Source organism: Chrysemys picta, chromosome 6, assembly GCF_011386835.1.
Source record: "Chrysemys picta bellii isolate R12L10 chromosome 6, ASM1138683v2, whole genome shotgun sequence".
Classification (NCBI taxonomy): Eukaryota; Metazoa; Chordata; order Testudines; family Emydidae; genus Chrysemys; species Chrysemys picta.
The window spans coordinates 94,230,557-94,246,038 of NC_088796.1; the positions used below are offsets into that span (position 1 = coordinate 94,230,557).

The following is a 15,482-nucleotide window of genomic DNA, read 5'->3' on the forward strand; positions in this document are numbered from 1 at the left end:
GGCAAAGGAACAGATGCAACATGTATGGTTTGATAAATGTTGCAGATCTCTCACCATGTGCAACACTTGCCAGGCCAAAAAAGGTAGAAGCAATCTGTTTCTACATGGGAGCAGAGATTAGTCATAGCAAGGTAAGGACTGCTAAGCATCATTCTAAGAATACAGACCTTGATGTGGGAGCATATTTAGGAACTTCATAATGCCTCTTTAAGGTGTATGGAAACTATTGGGGATGATTATATCTCTCCCAAAAATAACATTCCTTGCAGAGTGGATAAAGTGTAGGACACTGGAGCTGCACTTCTGTAGAACCTGCCATGTGAGGATTTTCCCCAAGCTTAACAAATCAAACCTCTGTACCTTTGTGAAGTAGGTGAGCATTATCCCCATTTTACAGATGGGATGGACAAACCGAGGTCATACAATTTGTTCAAGTACATAGAAAATCAGTGGCAGGACTAGAACCCCATCTCCTAATTCCTAGCTCTGTGCTTTATCTACTCTCAGAAAGACAATAGTTCCCAGTGGCACCATGGATCTTAAGCAACAGAGAGATCTATGCCCTGTGACCAAAACTGCTGCATATAATGTGTATATGTGGGATCATTGCCTCCTGCTTACTGCATAATCTATAACAAATATAGAATATGTCTATGTACAAAATAAATTTCACTTAAATGTTTTGTTTCATAAAAAAACAAAATTCCTAGTTTTTGGCATCAGAGAGATTTTTTTCAAAACAGATAGATGCTTAATTTTTCTTGGTAGATTCATGTCAGTTTTCCAGTTCTCTAGGACTACAGAATGCCCAAATCACTTATCCTTAGCAAGACCCCAGAAAAAAGAAATGTATTGAAAAGTGACCTGTCTATGCAAGGAAGCATTTTTATATTGTATAATTCTCAAATAACATGCTTTCTTCTGTGTGGCTGCTTAAAAGGCTTCATAAATGAAAATGCTGTAATCTTCAATGGGAATTTGCTCCACATAAAAAGATTACATAGTATGTTCATGTGTCACCCCAGCATGCCTGCTTTCCGCCTTGAATAGAAACAGCCATCCAATGCAGACAAAAGGAAATCCAGGTTAGATTCCAAGTATTAGTGGAAAGATTCTTTTCTTTCTAAGGCTCACATTCTGAAGTGTGCAGTTCCTGTTGATATGATTTTCCAATCAGTGCAGCCAATGGACTTTGTGAAAGGAAGTCCAGTGGAGCACTCCTGATGGCCAATGGTTCAAGCCTGACCCAGAGAAGGTCTAATGCGCTGTAATGCCTGAAACTATATGAGAAAATCTTACTGAAAAATAGGTTTGGAAGGACTCTGCATGTCTCACCCTTAAGTAACTGGGAGCTATTTAGTTTGCACGGATGGCTTTTAAGTAAGTTTGAAGGATCATTTTATGCACATCAATAAGAGTTGAAAAGGGGACACCTGCCAGAAAAAATTAAAATATGTGCAAGAAGGCCTGGTCACCAAATATTAGGTTTTCTGGTCTAGAAGAGGTTCATCTTAGCTTATTTCTTCAGGTCTGGGCAGATAGAACACCCCATAGGGAACAAAATGTGAAGAAGTAGGACACAGAAATGTGGCACTATCTGTATACACAGGTATTTAAATTCTTTAGTTTAAATATGAACCTCCCAGAAGAAAAGGCAGAAAGTTGATGTCTACTAGGGGAATGTACAGGGAATAATTTAGGCTTGTTATACGTGACCTTGTAACTGATATTGTTCTGTAATCCTGTGGAATTTTGAGGGAGAAAAGTAAATCAAGGTGTCATGTGCATTTAACAAGATTTTGTGGCATACTCCCTTGACTGAAAAACTGGATACTTCTGCACCTCTTCTAAAATTTCAGTACTGAGAAAACCACCAAACTCCTACTTTGATGTATTATTTAGGTAGTGTTGGCTTTACTATACCACAGGATATCTTTCACCATTACGTGCCTCAACCCAGTGAACAGCAGACAGTGATAAAGAGCAAATCAGCAGCACTCTGTCTATTCAGCACATAAGCCATTTGTTGAGTCATTTCACGATGATGTGCACATTTGCTTTCAATATTCTATCAGCTTTTTCCAGACCATAAATAAAAGGCCTGACCCTGCACACAACTCCTTTTCATGTGAAACTCTTGTAGAAGACCATGGGAATCTGCATGCAGAGGGCTTACAGAACTGAAGTGTGCTATGGTTTTTACAGAATTTTTTTCAACTTTCTATAATTACCTTACATGATTTAAGTCCCTCGTGGGACTTGCATGATTAAAACAAAAATTAAAGCTTTGAACTCTATATAGGAACATCCCCCAGGGGCTCAACATACTTTTAAAAGATGGATATTGTTGCTCTCATTTTTCAGGTGGGGAGATTTAAGACACAGAAGGGTTCAGTATAGAGCATTAGACTTGGAGGGTAAAATTCATCCCTATGCAGAGAGCCAGCATGCAACCTGTGCATCACTTAAGCTCTATTTTGAAGACTTAAGTAGTGAATAGGCCTTGTGCTACTCTCTGTGCTAAAGCAAATATCACCCTAAGAATTTAATGCCACTGTGTTGGGGTGTTGAATTTTACCCTTAGCTGAATCAGGACAAATTCAAAGATACTATGCACAACCTCAAGAAGAAAAAAAAAAGTCTCACTCTGCTTAAGAATTAATAAGCATAGGTGATAATGACTGGCTAAATATTCCTGAACTGTGTAGACTCAGGATTATGCCTTTTTAGCTGTACTAAGCCCCTTCTATTTGGAATTAATTACCTAAAGATGTGTGTGATATTAGAGCCAGACATTATTTGGCTGGCTTTTGGTAAGTAGTCTTTTAATTTCATACTTAATTTGCTGATCTGAAGCTATTTTTGTGAACACTTTGTGTTCAGCATATAAAAGGCAAATGGTATTATAAATTATAAATGAAAAGACTGACTTGGTTCTTTGTTCTGAAGGGGGTAAAAGAAATGATGAGAAATCCAAGTAACAATAATTGCAATGTTTAATGAAGGAAACTCATTCCAAAAATCTTGAATTATAAATTCACTCTCACACACACACAGAGAGAGAGAGAGAAAGAGAGAGAGCCTTCAAAATATTATTTTAGCTTTCAGATATTAGCTAAACAAGACAGTCTCAATACAGACAACTGGCATATATAATTGGTTGCCTCATTCATTCATTCCTGCTTTTAGTCACTTATCCACTCAATAAATTAGTTTATCCTTCATTAGAACACAACCCAGTCTCTGCAATTACTTTGGAATTTTGTGCACTCAAGCTTTAGTGACTTTGCACATTCAGAACTCAGTTCTGTGCATATGAACTATACTTGCATACACAAATTGATAGAATGGAACTATTGTATTTGCATGCACAAAGCAGCTGTAGTTTGTAACACTGCAGGTGGACACTTCTGAAAATCTGGTCTGAAGTATCGAACATCAATTTCATTCCCAAACACACTCACCACAGTATAATTTCAAAGAATTGCAGAGAGGATAGCTAAATAAGACTCCTTCTCCCTTTCTTGTGATAAATTTAGACAATTTCGCCGATGAAATTTGCTTTCTATACTAGGGAAAAAACAATTTTGTTTAACTTTGTTAATGATTTTGCCCTTAGTGTGGACAAAGATAACTTAAGAACCTCAGTTATTGCACAGGGTGAATAATCTTCTCCTTTAGAACAAATTGTGAAGGAAAGAATAATTCACAGAGATAAATGGTAAAGGGAATGTAATGCAACACACATTTTAAAAAGGTAGGTTGATCACACCAGATTAACACGATTATTTAGAGGAAATTATTTAGTGAAATTAGGGAAGAGGCAGATCAGTACAAGCATTGTAAGATGGATAAGGAACAGGCTAAAGGAGAGAAGGCAATCAGTTATGCTGAAAGGTGAATTATCAGACTGGAAGGAGGTTACTAGTGGAGTTCTTCAAGGATCAATCTTGGGGGGGGAAAGCTTGTTTAATATTTTTTTAGTGACCTTGGCACAAAAAGTAGGAGTGTACTAATGAAATCTGCTGCTGATACAAAGTTGGGAGAAATTGTCAATACAGTGGAAGCTTGGAGTTTTACACAAGAAGATCTGGATGACCCTGAAAATGAGTGACAGAAATGGGATGAAATTCAATAGTACAAAGTACAAGGCCATGAACTTAGGGTCTAATAGTAAAAATTTCTACTGCAAACTGGGGGCTCATCAGTTGGAAATGACAGAGGAGGAGAGAGATACTGGGCATGTGAGCTGATCACAGGATGACTGAGCTACCTGTAAAAAAGGCATATGCGATCCTAGGATATATTAGGTGAGGCATTTCCAATAGAGAGAGAGAAGTATAAATGCTGTTGTACAAAGCACTGATAAGACCTCATTTGGAATACTGTGTACAATTCCAGTCACCTATGTTTAAGAAACATTCTACACCAACTCAAAATGCTGCATTAAAATGGAAAATGGATTGAGTAAGCCATTCAGCATCAAGACAGGTGTAAGGCAAGGGTGTGTCCTGTCTCCCTTTTTGTTTACGCTAGTCATCGACTATGAGTTAAAACAATGCAACAGTGATACAAATGGCCTAAAATGGAATGATTCAAGGCTATTTGATCTGGACTTTGCTGACGACATCGCTCTTATCAGTGAAGATGCCAACGGACTACAAAAATGCACAAACCAACTAAAAGAAGTAATGGAGAAGATAGGTTTGAGATACAATGTAAAGTTATGTTAATTGGGATTATAGGGACAGAAATCAAAATTGAAGAGAAACTCGAGAAGATGGACAATTTTACGTATCTTGGAAGTACCATGAGCCAAGATGGCACTAGTTCCGAGGAAATAAAAAGAATTGGGAAGGCAAAGGCTGCATTTGGAAGACTCAAAAACATCTGGCAACTCAAAAACATCTCCCTCAACACAAAACTGAATGTGTACAAAGCAATTGTTATCGCAATCCCAACATATAGCAGTGAGACATGGCAACTTACCAAGAAAGAGATACAAAAGCTGGATGCATTTCATCACAAATGTCTGAAGAATATTGGGAATAATATATAGACAGGAAGACAAATGAAGAAGTCAGAACCCTCTCACAAATAATCTAGAAAAGAAGACATCAGCGGCTGGGATATGTGCTGAGAATGGAAAAAGAATGCTTACCAAATACCGCCCTTGAATGGAAGCCAGAAAACGCAAGAAGAAAGAGAGGAAGACTGCAATCAACATGGAAACGAACAGTTCTGAACAACATCAAGCACCTCAACTTGAAATGGGAAGATTTGGAGAGAAGGGTAGTTGACTATCAAGGATGGCAAATGTGGGTAGCTCAATGTGCAGCAAAGCACGGGGTGGACAAAGATCTAAGGGTATTTAAGAAAAATTATTTTAAACTGGAACAGGTATGGAGAAGAGCTACTAGGATAATCAGGAGACTAGAGGGCCTATTTGATGAGAAATGACAGGACGAGCTTGGCTTGTTTAGTCTAGCAAAAAGAAGGCTGAGAGGAGATATGATTGCTCTCTTTAGATTGTGGGGGGAAAGGAAGAAAATACCAGGGAGGATGAAGAGCTACTTAAGCTAAACAACAATATTGGTATAAGAACATATGGACATAAACTGACCATGAACAAATTCAGGTTGGAAATTAGAAGAAGGTTTCTAACCATCAGAGGGGTGAGGTTCTGGAACAGCATCTGTGGGGACAAACACTTTAATTAGTTGCAAAAGAGAGCTGGACAAATTTGAGTGCACTGTATAATGGGATTACTTGTGACGGTAGGGGGCAGGGCCCAACACCCCCTGGGCTCGTCTCCAGTTTGTCTATGGGTGGTGGGTGACCAGCAGGCCTATATAGGTTAGCCCTTGGCTAGCTCGCCCATTCTGCCTGGGGTCCTGCCCCTTCCTTCCCCCACCTGGGGAAGATGCAGGGTCCGCAACTCCGTGGCGCCTCACACCTGCCCGTGCAGCTCTTACCATGGCCAAGCTGCGACTCCGAGGCCCCACCCCAGCCGGAATCGGCTCGGAAAGAGCTGCGCAGGCAGCTGTGGGGAGCCGGTATGAAGTTGCGGAACCCACACCTGCCCTGGGTGGGCGGGGAGCTTTGGGGGCAGAGACATGGGCTGGGGGCTGCTCTTAGCCCCCCAGGCACATGGAGGGTCCACTGTGGTTCCCCACAGCTGCCCGGGCTCCACTCTGGCCTGGACAGAGGGTAAGGGGTGGGGTCTGTCCTGGTGAAAACTGGGCGGGTCAGGCCAGTCCACTTTCAAGAAGTACCCTGAGTGAGCCAGAGTTAGAAGCAGCAATCAGTCACTACACAGACTCAGAGAACTTAGAAGTAAGGCTGCATGTTGGTCACGGATTCCGTGACTTTACATGATCTCCGTGAATTTTGCAGTGGTCGATGCGGTTGGCTCAGGGGTTGCCCAAACACGAGGGCAGCTCCTAGGCCAGCAGCAGCAACAGTTTGAGTATGGGAGGGGACTCAGGACTGGGTCAGGGGGTTGGGGTGCGGGGTGGCACTTAGCTGGAGAAGGGGGACTCTGAAGCAGCTGGCATGTCCCTGCAGCTCCTGACCGAAGCGGTTCCCAGCCAATGGGAGTTGCGGAGCTGAGGTTAGTAGCGGGGGCAGCATGTGGACCCCCCGTGGCCTTCCCTCTCCCTAGGAGCTTCAGAGACACATGTAGCTGAGTAGGGAGCCTGCCAGCCCCGCCAACCCTCCTCCCCCCCAAGCACCAGCAGGCGTTCCAGGCTGTGCACTGCTGCCTAGCTCCCCCCCCACCAGTGCCAGCAGAAGGCCTGGGCCGCACACCACTGCCCGCCTCCCCTGAGCCCCTGCAGTTGCAGCCCACACTAGCCCCCTTCCCCAGCACCAGAAAGGGTCCTGGGCCAAACGTCACCACTAGATCCTCCCCCTCCCACCCCAGCACCAGTGGGGGTCCTGGGCCATCACCACCCAGACCGCCCCCCCAGAGCATCCGCAGCCCCCTGCCCAAGTTTTAGTTAGGGGTATATAGTACAAGTCATGGACAGATCATGTGCCGTGAATTTTTGTTTACTGCCTGTGCCCTGTGCATGACTTTTACTAAAAATACCGGTGACTAAAACGTAGCCTCACTTAGAAGTATCCAAAGGTGGGGTCCAATAGAGCAGATTGGTAACTGTCCATCGGGGGGGGGGGGGGCACAAAGATTCACCCAGGACTGTAACAAGCTTCTCAAGTGTTACTGTGGAATTCATTATTGTGGGATGTTACTGAGGCCAAAAGCTTCACAAGATTTACAAAGGAACAAGACACATAGGGATAACAAGAATAACTTGATCGGTCTTTAAGTACCTACATGAGAAACTGTGGCAGGGTGCTGGTTGAGAAGCCCTTAATCATCTCCTGCCACTCCAGCCCTAATCAAGGGGAATGGATTGAGGCTGGGTGAATAGCCTGGCTGTACCTGCCAGTCTTATTAGCCCAACACTATAAAGGCTGGGAGGAAGCCAGAGATTGGGGAGGGAAAGAGAAAGATCAGGCACAGAAGGAAGTGGGAACGGGCTCCTTGTAGTCTGTTGCTGGCCAGCCCTGTTGTAGGCAAAGTAGCTGTGAAGCCTGTATATAGTTGGGAACTGGTGGTGGGAAACCTTTTGAGAATAAAGAGCATGGGTTTGCATTAGACTGAAGTGTCCCTGATTCATTGAAGAGGGAGGCCCAGGGGCTGAATACTCAGGGGCACAGTGTGAACCGTGTTACAGAAACAAAATTTGAACAGTCCTCTGCTATCAATCTAGCAGGCAAAAGTATAACAGGATCCAATAGCTAGAAGTTGAAGCTAGACAAATTCAGACTGGAACTAATGTGCAAATTATTAACAATGAGGGTAATTAACTGTTGGAACAATTTACCAAGGCTTGTGGTGGATTTTCCATCACTGGGAATTTTTAAATAAAAATTGGATGGTTTCTCTAAAAGAGATGCTGCAGTTCAAACAGGATTTAATTCAGGCTGTGTTACACAGGAGGTCAAACTAGATGATCAAATGGTTTATATGATTCTGTAGTTTTATAATCTATGAATATCCAGAGTTATCATAAACACTAACCAATTTTTGGAAGAGAGGTTAAACCTCATGTTTCAGAGTTTAATTTCTAACTATCAGGGAATAGAAGGAGCGCAGGGCGAGTGTACATGGGGGAATTAATAAACTATTCTGCTATTGCTGTTCCAGGATATCTATTCCAGTAATTTCCCTGCATAGACAAACTTTTAATGGGAGAGTGGATTATCCCACATCTGCCTAATATGAGATTTCTTGTACCTTTCTCTGAATCCTCTGATACTGGGCACTGTCAGAGACAGAATACTGCACTAATCAGACCACAGGCCTGATCCAGCCTGGCAATTCTTAGGCTTCTTAATTTGATAATCCTCACCTCTAATTGCCTCTGCTCTACTTTATGGTCAGACCTCATGAGATTAAGCTTTCTAGCAAGATTGGTCTGGGAATTCAATAACAGCCTTTCACCATTTACAACGAGGAGTACTTGTGGCACCTTAGAGACTAACAAATTTATTTGGGCATAAGCTTTTGTGGGCTAAAACCCACTTCATCAGATGCATGGAGTGGAAAATATAGTAGGAAGTTATATATATATGTACACACAGTACATGAAAAGATGGGAGTTGCCTTACCAAGTGGAGGGTCAGTTCTAATGAGACAATTCAATTAAAGTGGGCTATTATCAACAGGAGGAAAAATCACTTTTATAGTGGTAATCAGGGTGGCCCATTTCAAACAGTTGACAAGAAAGTGTGAGTAACACTAGTGCAGGGGTCAGCAACCTTTCAGAAGTGGTGTGCCGAGTCTTCATTTATTCACTCTAATTTAAGGTTTCGTATGCCAGTAATACATTTTAACGTTTTTAGAAGGTCTTTCTATAAGTCTATAATATATAACTAAACTATTGTATGTAAAGTAAATAAGGTTTTAAAAATGTTTAAGAAGCTTCATTTAAAATTAAATTAAAATGCAGAGCCCCCCCCCCCCCCCCCCCCCCCCCCCCCCCCCCCCCACCAGTGGCCAGGACCCGGGCAGTGTGAGTGCCACTGAAAATCAGCTCGCGTGCCGCCTTTGGCACGCGTGCCATAGGTTGCCTACCCCTGAACTAGGGGGAAATTAGCATGGGGAAATTAGTTTTTTAGTAACCCATCCACGCCCAGTCTTTATTCAGGCCTAAATTGATGGAGTCCAGTTTGCAAATTAATTCCAGTTCTGCAGTTCCCTGTTGGAGTCTGTTTTTGAAGTTTTTGTGGAAGAATTGCCACTTTTAAGTCTGTTATCGAGTGACCAGGGAGTTTGAAGTGTTTTCCAACTGGTTTTTGAATGTTACAATTCTTGACGTCTGATTTGTGCCATTTATTCTTTTGCGTAGAGCGTGTCCAGTTTGGCCAATGTACATGGCAGAGGGGCATTGCTGGCACATGATGGCATATATCACATTGGTAGATGTGCAGGTAAACAAGCCCCTGATGGTGTGGCTGATGTGGTTAGGTCCTATGATGCCCACTTTAATTGAATTGTCTCGTTAGAACTGACTCCCCCTTGGTAAGGCAACTCCCATCTTTTCATGTACTGTGTGTATATATATCTTCCTATTGTATTTTCCACTCCATGCATCTGATGAAGTGGGTTTTAGTCCACGAAAGTTTATGCCCAAATAAATTTGTTAGTCTCTAAGGTGCCACAAGTACTACTAGTTGTTTTTGCTGATACAGACTAACACGGCTATCCCTCTGAAACCTTTCAGCATATAGATACTTTCACAGTGAGTTAGAACCAGAAAGTGCAGAGGAAGGGAACAAGTGAAACCATTCTCCTCCCCTCCCCTCCCTTCTCATTTTAAAACTTGTTTAAACCTTACAAAAGATTCATTTCAAATTTTGGGTGAAGGCATGCATATATTAGTGTTTTATCCAAACCATCTCTATTCAGCTAAGTACCAGCAGGAAAAAGCCATATAAGCAGACTTGAAAGTATTTGACAGCAGTTCAAACAGGTACAAATATATCACAATGCTTCGGTCCATACAATTTAAAAGAAACATATTGTGCCTGATGTGCTATATGTATGGTATGGGAGTTAATCCAAATGAAGAAAACCATGTTACATTATGTAGATAGGCCAAATTTTAACCTGGTTAGTACAAACAAACAAACAAACCTTAATATAGATTTTTCTATGACTCTACTAGTGAAATGTCAAAACTGCGGCAACTCGTAGCATGTAAATCCATTGACGAATAAAACTCAGGTTTAATCTCCTGAAAAATAGTTTAAAAAGAAGAAAATTATCTTAATTGCTATTTTTTAAAATCATATTTAAGCACAGATTTTTAAAGGTATTTAGGAATTGCACTCGGTATAACAACACATAACTGATTTAGAAACCTAAATATTTTCAAAAGGGATCTAGGATCTGAAGTGATTTAGACTCCTAAGTGCCTAGATCCCTTTTGAAAATATGTAGGTTCCAAAATCACTAAAGCAGTGCAACACTGCATACAGAAAGGCCTACATACCTTTACAAATCTGGGCCTTACTTTTATGAAACACACCCATTTTGTAGGGGTTATTACTGGATTTGCTTATTAAAGGCAAAACCAAAGAGGTGTTAATGCTAACTGCTGTAGTACAGTTACTGTTCAATTTACATTCAAGGGTAACATGAAAGCAATTTGAAAATGCTTAGAAACTTCTAACTACTTAAGTCATTGTGAGGTCTGTCTAGCACTAGGGAGTAGGAAAACCACCCCTTCAGAAGCTGCAGAAACCATCAACTCAGAACTGCTGAAATCATTCTCCATTACTACTAATCTGATGCATTTAACTTCAGCTGTGTCTTGTAAAGTGCCGGTTCATTAACCTGAACATTGTTGACAAGCTCATTATTTACACAGTCTGCTTGATTAGTGCAAGTGCTAACAATGACGGAGGACATTTCATCTACAGGAATTCATTGATACATCTCAAGCAGAGAGAACCCAACATTTCTCAGTCACGGATTGGAATTTACTGAAGATCTCAGGGAAGCGCTACACTACCAATGTACATCGGTGCAGCTCTCCCGTCGGTTTAATAAATCCACCTTCCCGAGAGGCGGTAGCTATCTCGGCAGGAGACACTCTCCCGCCGACATAGCACTGTCTACAAGAGGGATTAAGGTCAATATAACTACGTCGCTGAAGGCAGTGGATTTTTCAAACCTTGAGTAACATAATTATACTGAAGTAAATCGTGTAGACCAAGCCTAAGGTGGGCACAGTGACCAATGGGCGGGTGGAGCAGGGCAAGCTCCCGCATCCCGACCCCATTTCCATGGCAGGAGTGGGGCAGAGGGTGAACTGCAGGCAGAAGGGATGGGGAGAGGCCCCCACTTGCTCTAGCCCAGAGGCCCCACAAAACCCTAATCTGCCCCTGGGTGAACAGACAGAAATGACCACCAAAAAATACAGTGTTAGAGGATGAAACAGAGAATGAAAACTACATCTAAATGTCGCAAATCCTTTATACTGTGTCCCTCATTACCTTTAGCAAAGAGAGGAGAGACAAGAATATAAAAAAGGAGGATTGGGCCATCTTGAACCAAAATGAGTGTGGGATATTTACACTTTGGAATCAAAAGGTAACAGACACACAATAGCACAGAAATGCAAGCACCTCTAGGATGAGAGGTTGGTAATCAGTCAGTGCAGGGAACTCTGGCTGCTAATAGGGTGAGGTGATTTGCTATGGTTATGAAAAGTATGATGAGGTCTTTGATGGCTCCAGCAAACATTGCTTTTTATGGTCTCATTTGAAAGTTTACTGTGTGTTTGTATATCTAGATGGAGCTTATGTTTCTCTCAATCTAATGAGAGAACGTATTTTTCTGAGAAAACGTATTTTTCTGAGAAAACTGTTATATCGGGTTAAGGAAAACAACAAAAGAACAAAAGTAAAGTCTCTATGAAAGAGCATTGTGTGTGTCTTCTCTGTAACATGCAAAATTTTTCTGCTTCATAAAAGTGCAGCTGCCGTCTCTAGACAGCAGACTCCTAGAAATCTAAAGATGCAGTACACAGAAATCAAAATAATAACTTACTGCTGCAACCTCACAGAATTCAGATTTTAGCTGGGACTGTATTACATTTTAAAATGTCACTCTTCGGAAGAAATGGAAATTACACATTTCTCTGTTTTAACAGGGAAGCTCTTTTTGTAGAGGGGATACTTATTTCCATTACACTTTTCCAACGGAAACCCTACTCACTGTCCCCAGTGAGCCTAGTCTATTTTATTTATTTAGATTCAAATAATAAAAGATGCCAGAGTCTTCACCAGGAATTGAAATTAGATGGGGTGTTCAAATCGATGGGGGGAGGAGGGGATGTTGGAAAATGACTAAATTGGCAACTATTTGACCACTGGGGGCAATGTGGGAGTTCAGGGGGATGTAGGGAAATCCATTGCCTGTATGAAACTTCAGGCACTGTCACACATCATTAACAACAGAATAAAATCCTAGCACTATTTCAATCATCAACTCAGCAGGAACTCAGCCGGCCACCTACAAAAACTCCTTTATTACTCCCTCATTGTTCTGGGAAGCATAACCTCAGCCCTTTCCAGAAACCCTATCAAACAGATTTTTATTTTAGTAGATGGGACATCTTGTCTTCCCTTTACTGGATCAGTGTAAGGGCTTTTCTATACAGGGAAATTGCCCAGAATATCTATTGCAGAATAACTCCCTTCATGGATATTATTCCAGAATGAGTCATTTTTTCCCTGGAATAATTATTCCATTTTGTGAGAGCAGTAATTATGCTGGAATAAAGTCACTTTTATTTTGGAATAGTGTCCACATGGGGAGCCTCAGTAGCTATACCAGTTCATTTTCCTGTGAAGATGAGCCTTAAGATTTAAATAGTATGTTACGAACTGCACACTTTTCCCCCCTACCTACCCAATTAAAATCCTGTAGCAGGATATGTATTCTAGTACACACACCCTGCCGCGTCCAGTAGGGGGAAGTGCAAGCTCTCCATCTACTGGACCATTAGTGAAAAAGCTGCTCTGGGGATGGTAAAATAGATCTCTGGTGAGCAGCAGTGTTCATGCTGAAGTCTGATGCAACAGCAATAGATCTTGTTTTTTTGCTCCACAGAGGAACTTCATTTGTTTTCATCTTACTTGCTGTGTTCTGATATTGTGACTGAACTCAGTAGGATCTGGAAAAAATGACATTCAGATTTTTTTTCCTTCAGGGATGTGTATGGTCTTGTTGTGTGATAACATTTGTGAAAGTTCTTCTCATTTACACAGTTGGGTCAACCACAGTTTGTCTTCAACTGGATGGAAGCGTTTGTTCTTAAGAACATTTCACCAGAAATATTTACATAGGGCAACGTTTTTGAAAGTCAATGGGAGTTGTGCTCCTAAGTCACTTTGTACTTTTGAAAATCCCAAACACAATCTACCAGATTCTGGTGTCCTTCAGGGACATGGTATGGTCCAGGTTGGCAGGGCCGGCTTTAGGAAGTGCGGGGCCCAATTCGAACATTTTCGGTGGGTCCCCAGCAGGGATGACTAAAAAAAAAAAAAAAAAGTAAAAAAAAGCCTTTCATTTCTTCCATGTATTATTTACTTTCCATACATATATAAATAATAAAATTATATATTATGTACATTGCGTCATATATGCTGTTGATCGGTTATTAATGAGCTCCGTTTCACATGTGTGGGTCCCTGCCATTCCCTGGGGTGCTGTGCACATGTGTGAGTCCCAGCTTCTCCCTGCCCCCCTCATTGAAGCAGGTGTGCAGGGTTACTGCCCTGGGAACTGCAGGGCACCACTGGACATGGGGCTGGCTGGAGGCAGGGCAGGGGCTGACTGGAGGTAGGGTCTGGCTGCAGGCAGGGCAAGGGGTGTGGGGCTGGCTGGAGACAGGGGTGTGTGGGGTGGGCTGGCTGGCTTCAGGCAGGGTCACAGGGGGGTGTGGCAGGGGTTGGCAGGGCTGGCGACAGAGGAGTGCGGGACTGGCTGGCTTCAGGCAGGGGGGGTGCGGCAGGGGTTGGCTGGAGACTGGGCAGGGGGTGCGGGGCTGGCTGCAGGCAGGGCAGGGGGTGCAGGGCTGGTGCGGGCAGGGGTGTGTGTGGGGCTGGCTGGCTTCGGGCAGGTCCGCAGGGGGGTGCGGCAGGGGTTGGCTGGAGACAGGGCAGAGGGTGCGGCAAGGGTTGGCTATGGGCAGGGGGTGCAGGGCTGGCTGCAGTCAGAGCGGGGGGGGCGGGACTGGTGCGGGCAGGGCAGGGGGTGCAGCAGAGTCAGCTGGAGCCCTGGCCCTTTAAATAACCCCCAGAGCCCCACAGCCCTACCCCAGGGCTCCAGCACTGGGGCTCTGGTGGCAATTTAAAGGGCCTGGGGCTCCAGCCCCCTCTGGGAGTCCCAGGCCCTTTAAATTGCCCCCTGGGGAAGCTGGGCCACGCCGGTACGCCGTACCGGGGCTTGGGCGTGGGGCCCTCTTAGGCGCGGGGCCCGATTCAGGGAAATTGGTTGAATTGGCCTAAAGCCGGCCCTGCAGGTTGGGGTGCTCCCTTTGCCATGTCCATGAAAGCTGGAAGTGTGGTTGAGTGTGGTTATGGCTGTTGGAAGGGGACAGAAGTGATGGAAACCTTTGGAGACTTTTGGTCCTCATAATGTGAGGTACCCAGTAGTTTGATGAGCGCTGGAAGCAGGACAAGGGAAAAAACAGGAGCTGCAGGATCAGCCCTGAGAATACAGACAGGTGGTCCAACAGCTGCTAAGTCTTCTGTTTTAAGTTCTACTTATCGTAATCATACATATTTTCTGTAGCGTTAAAGCTTTTCTGGACTGTCTCTCTCATTATTTCATACTTCTAAAATATGTATATACTTTATTTCAGAAAGGAATGAAATTGAGTACATTCAATTCAACCTGCACTCTTCTGGGTTTAGATGGAAATTTAGCATGTCTAAGCAGTTATCCCAGGTTTCGCTCTCTTGTAGTGAGTGTGCACTGGGCGGTACAACCAGCCTTGAGTCACATGCTGCCCTCTGTCCCCATAAACAGACTTTTCTAAGCCGGGGAGACCTACCTGCCTCCAGAGCTGGCGGAGGTGAGGCTGCCGCTAGCACTGACTAGTCGGAGCCAGAACTAGTAAAGGCAGGGCCTTGGACCGGCAACGTCCCGAGCGCTGAGCTCCGCCGGCCCCCAAAGCACTGAGAGGCCGAGAGCTGCCCGGCTGGGGGGGACACAAGCAGCCCTAGCCGCGGTGCAGCCCCTGCTGGCCCATGACATTGAGTAGGTGGGGCTCTCGGAATAGCCCCCAGTGGCTCTGGCCGCGGCTCTACAAGGGGGCTCGGGGGTCAGGGCGGCAGCGGACAGCCCCCCGCGCCGCTGGAGGGCGGTAGCTGCGGCGCCGGGCCAGTCCCGGGGA

At 43.7% G+C, this 15,482-nt stretch overlaps 1 long non-coding RNA gene across 1 annotated transcript; it reads right to left on the minus strand.

Annotated features, from left to right (window-relative positions):
• Nucleotides 1-9,925: 9,925 nt before the first annotated feature.
• LOC122173744 (uncharacterized) lies at nt 9,926-15,379 on the minus strand. Its single transcript, XR_006174489.2, has 2 exons — nt 15,141-15,379; nt 9,926-13,614 (listed from the first exon to the last, which is right to left on the minus strand). It is a non-coding gene; the product is annotated as an uncharacterized LOC122173744 (long non-coding RNA).
• Nucleotides 15,380-15,482: the final 103 nt, after the last annotated feature.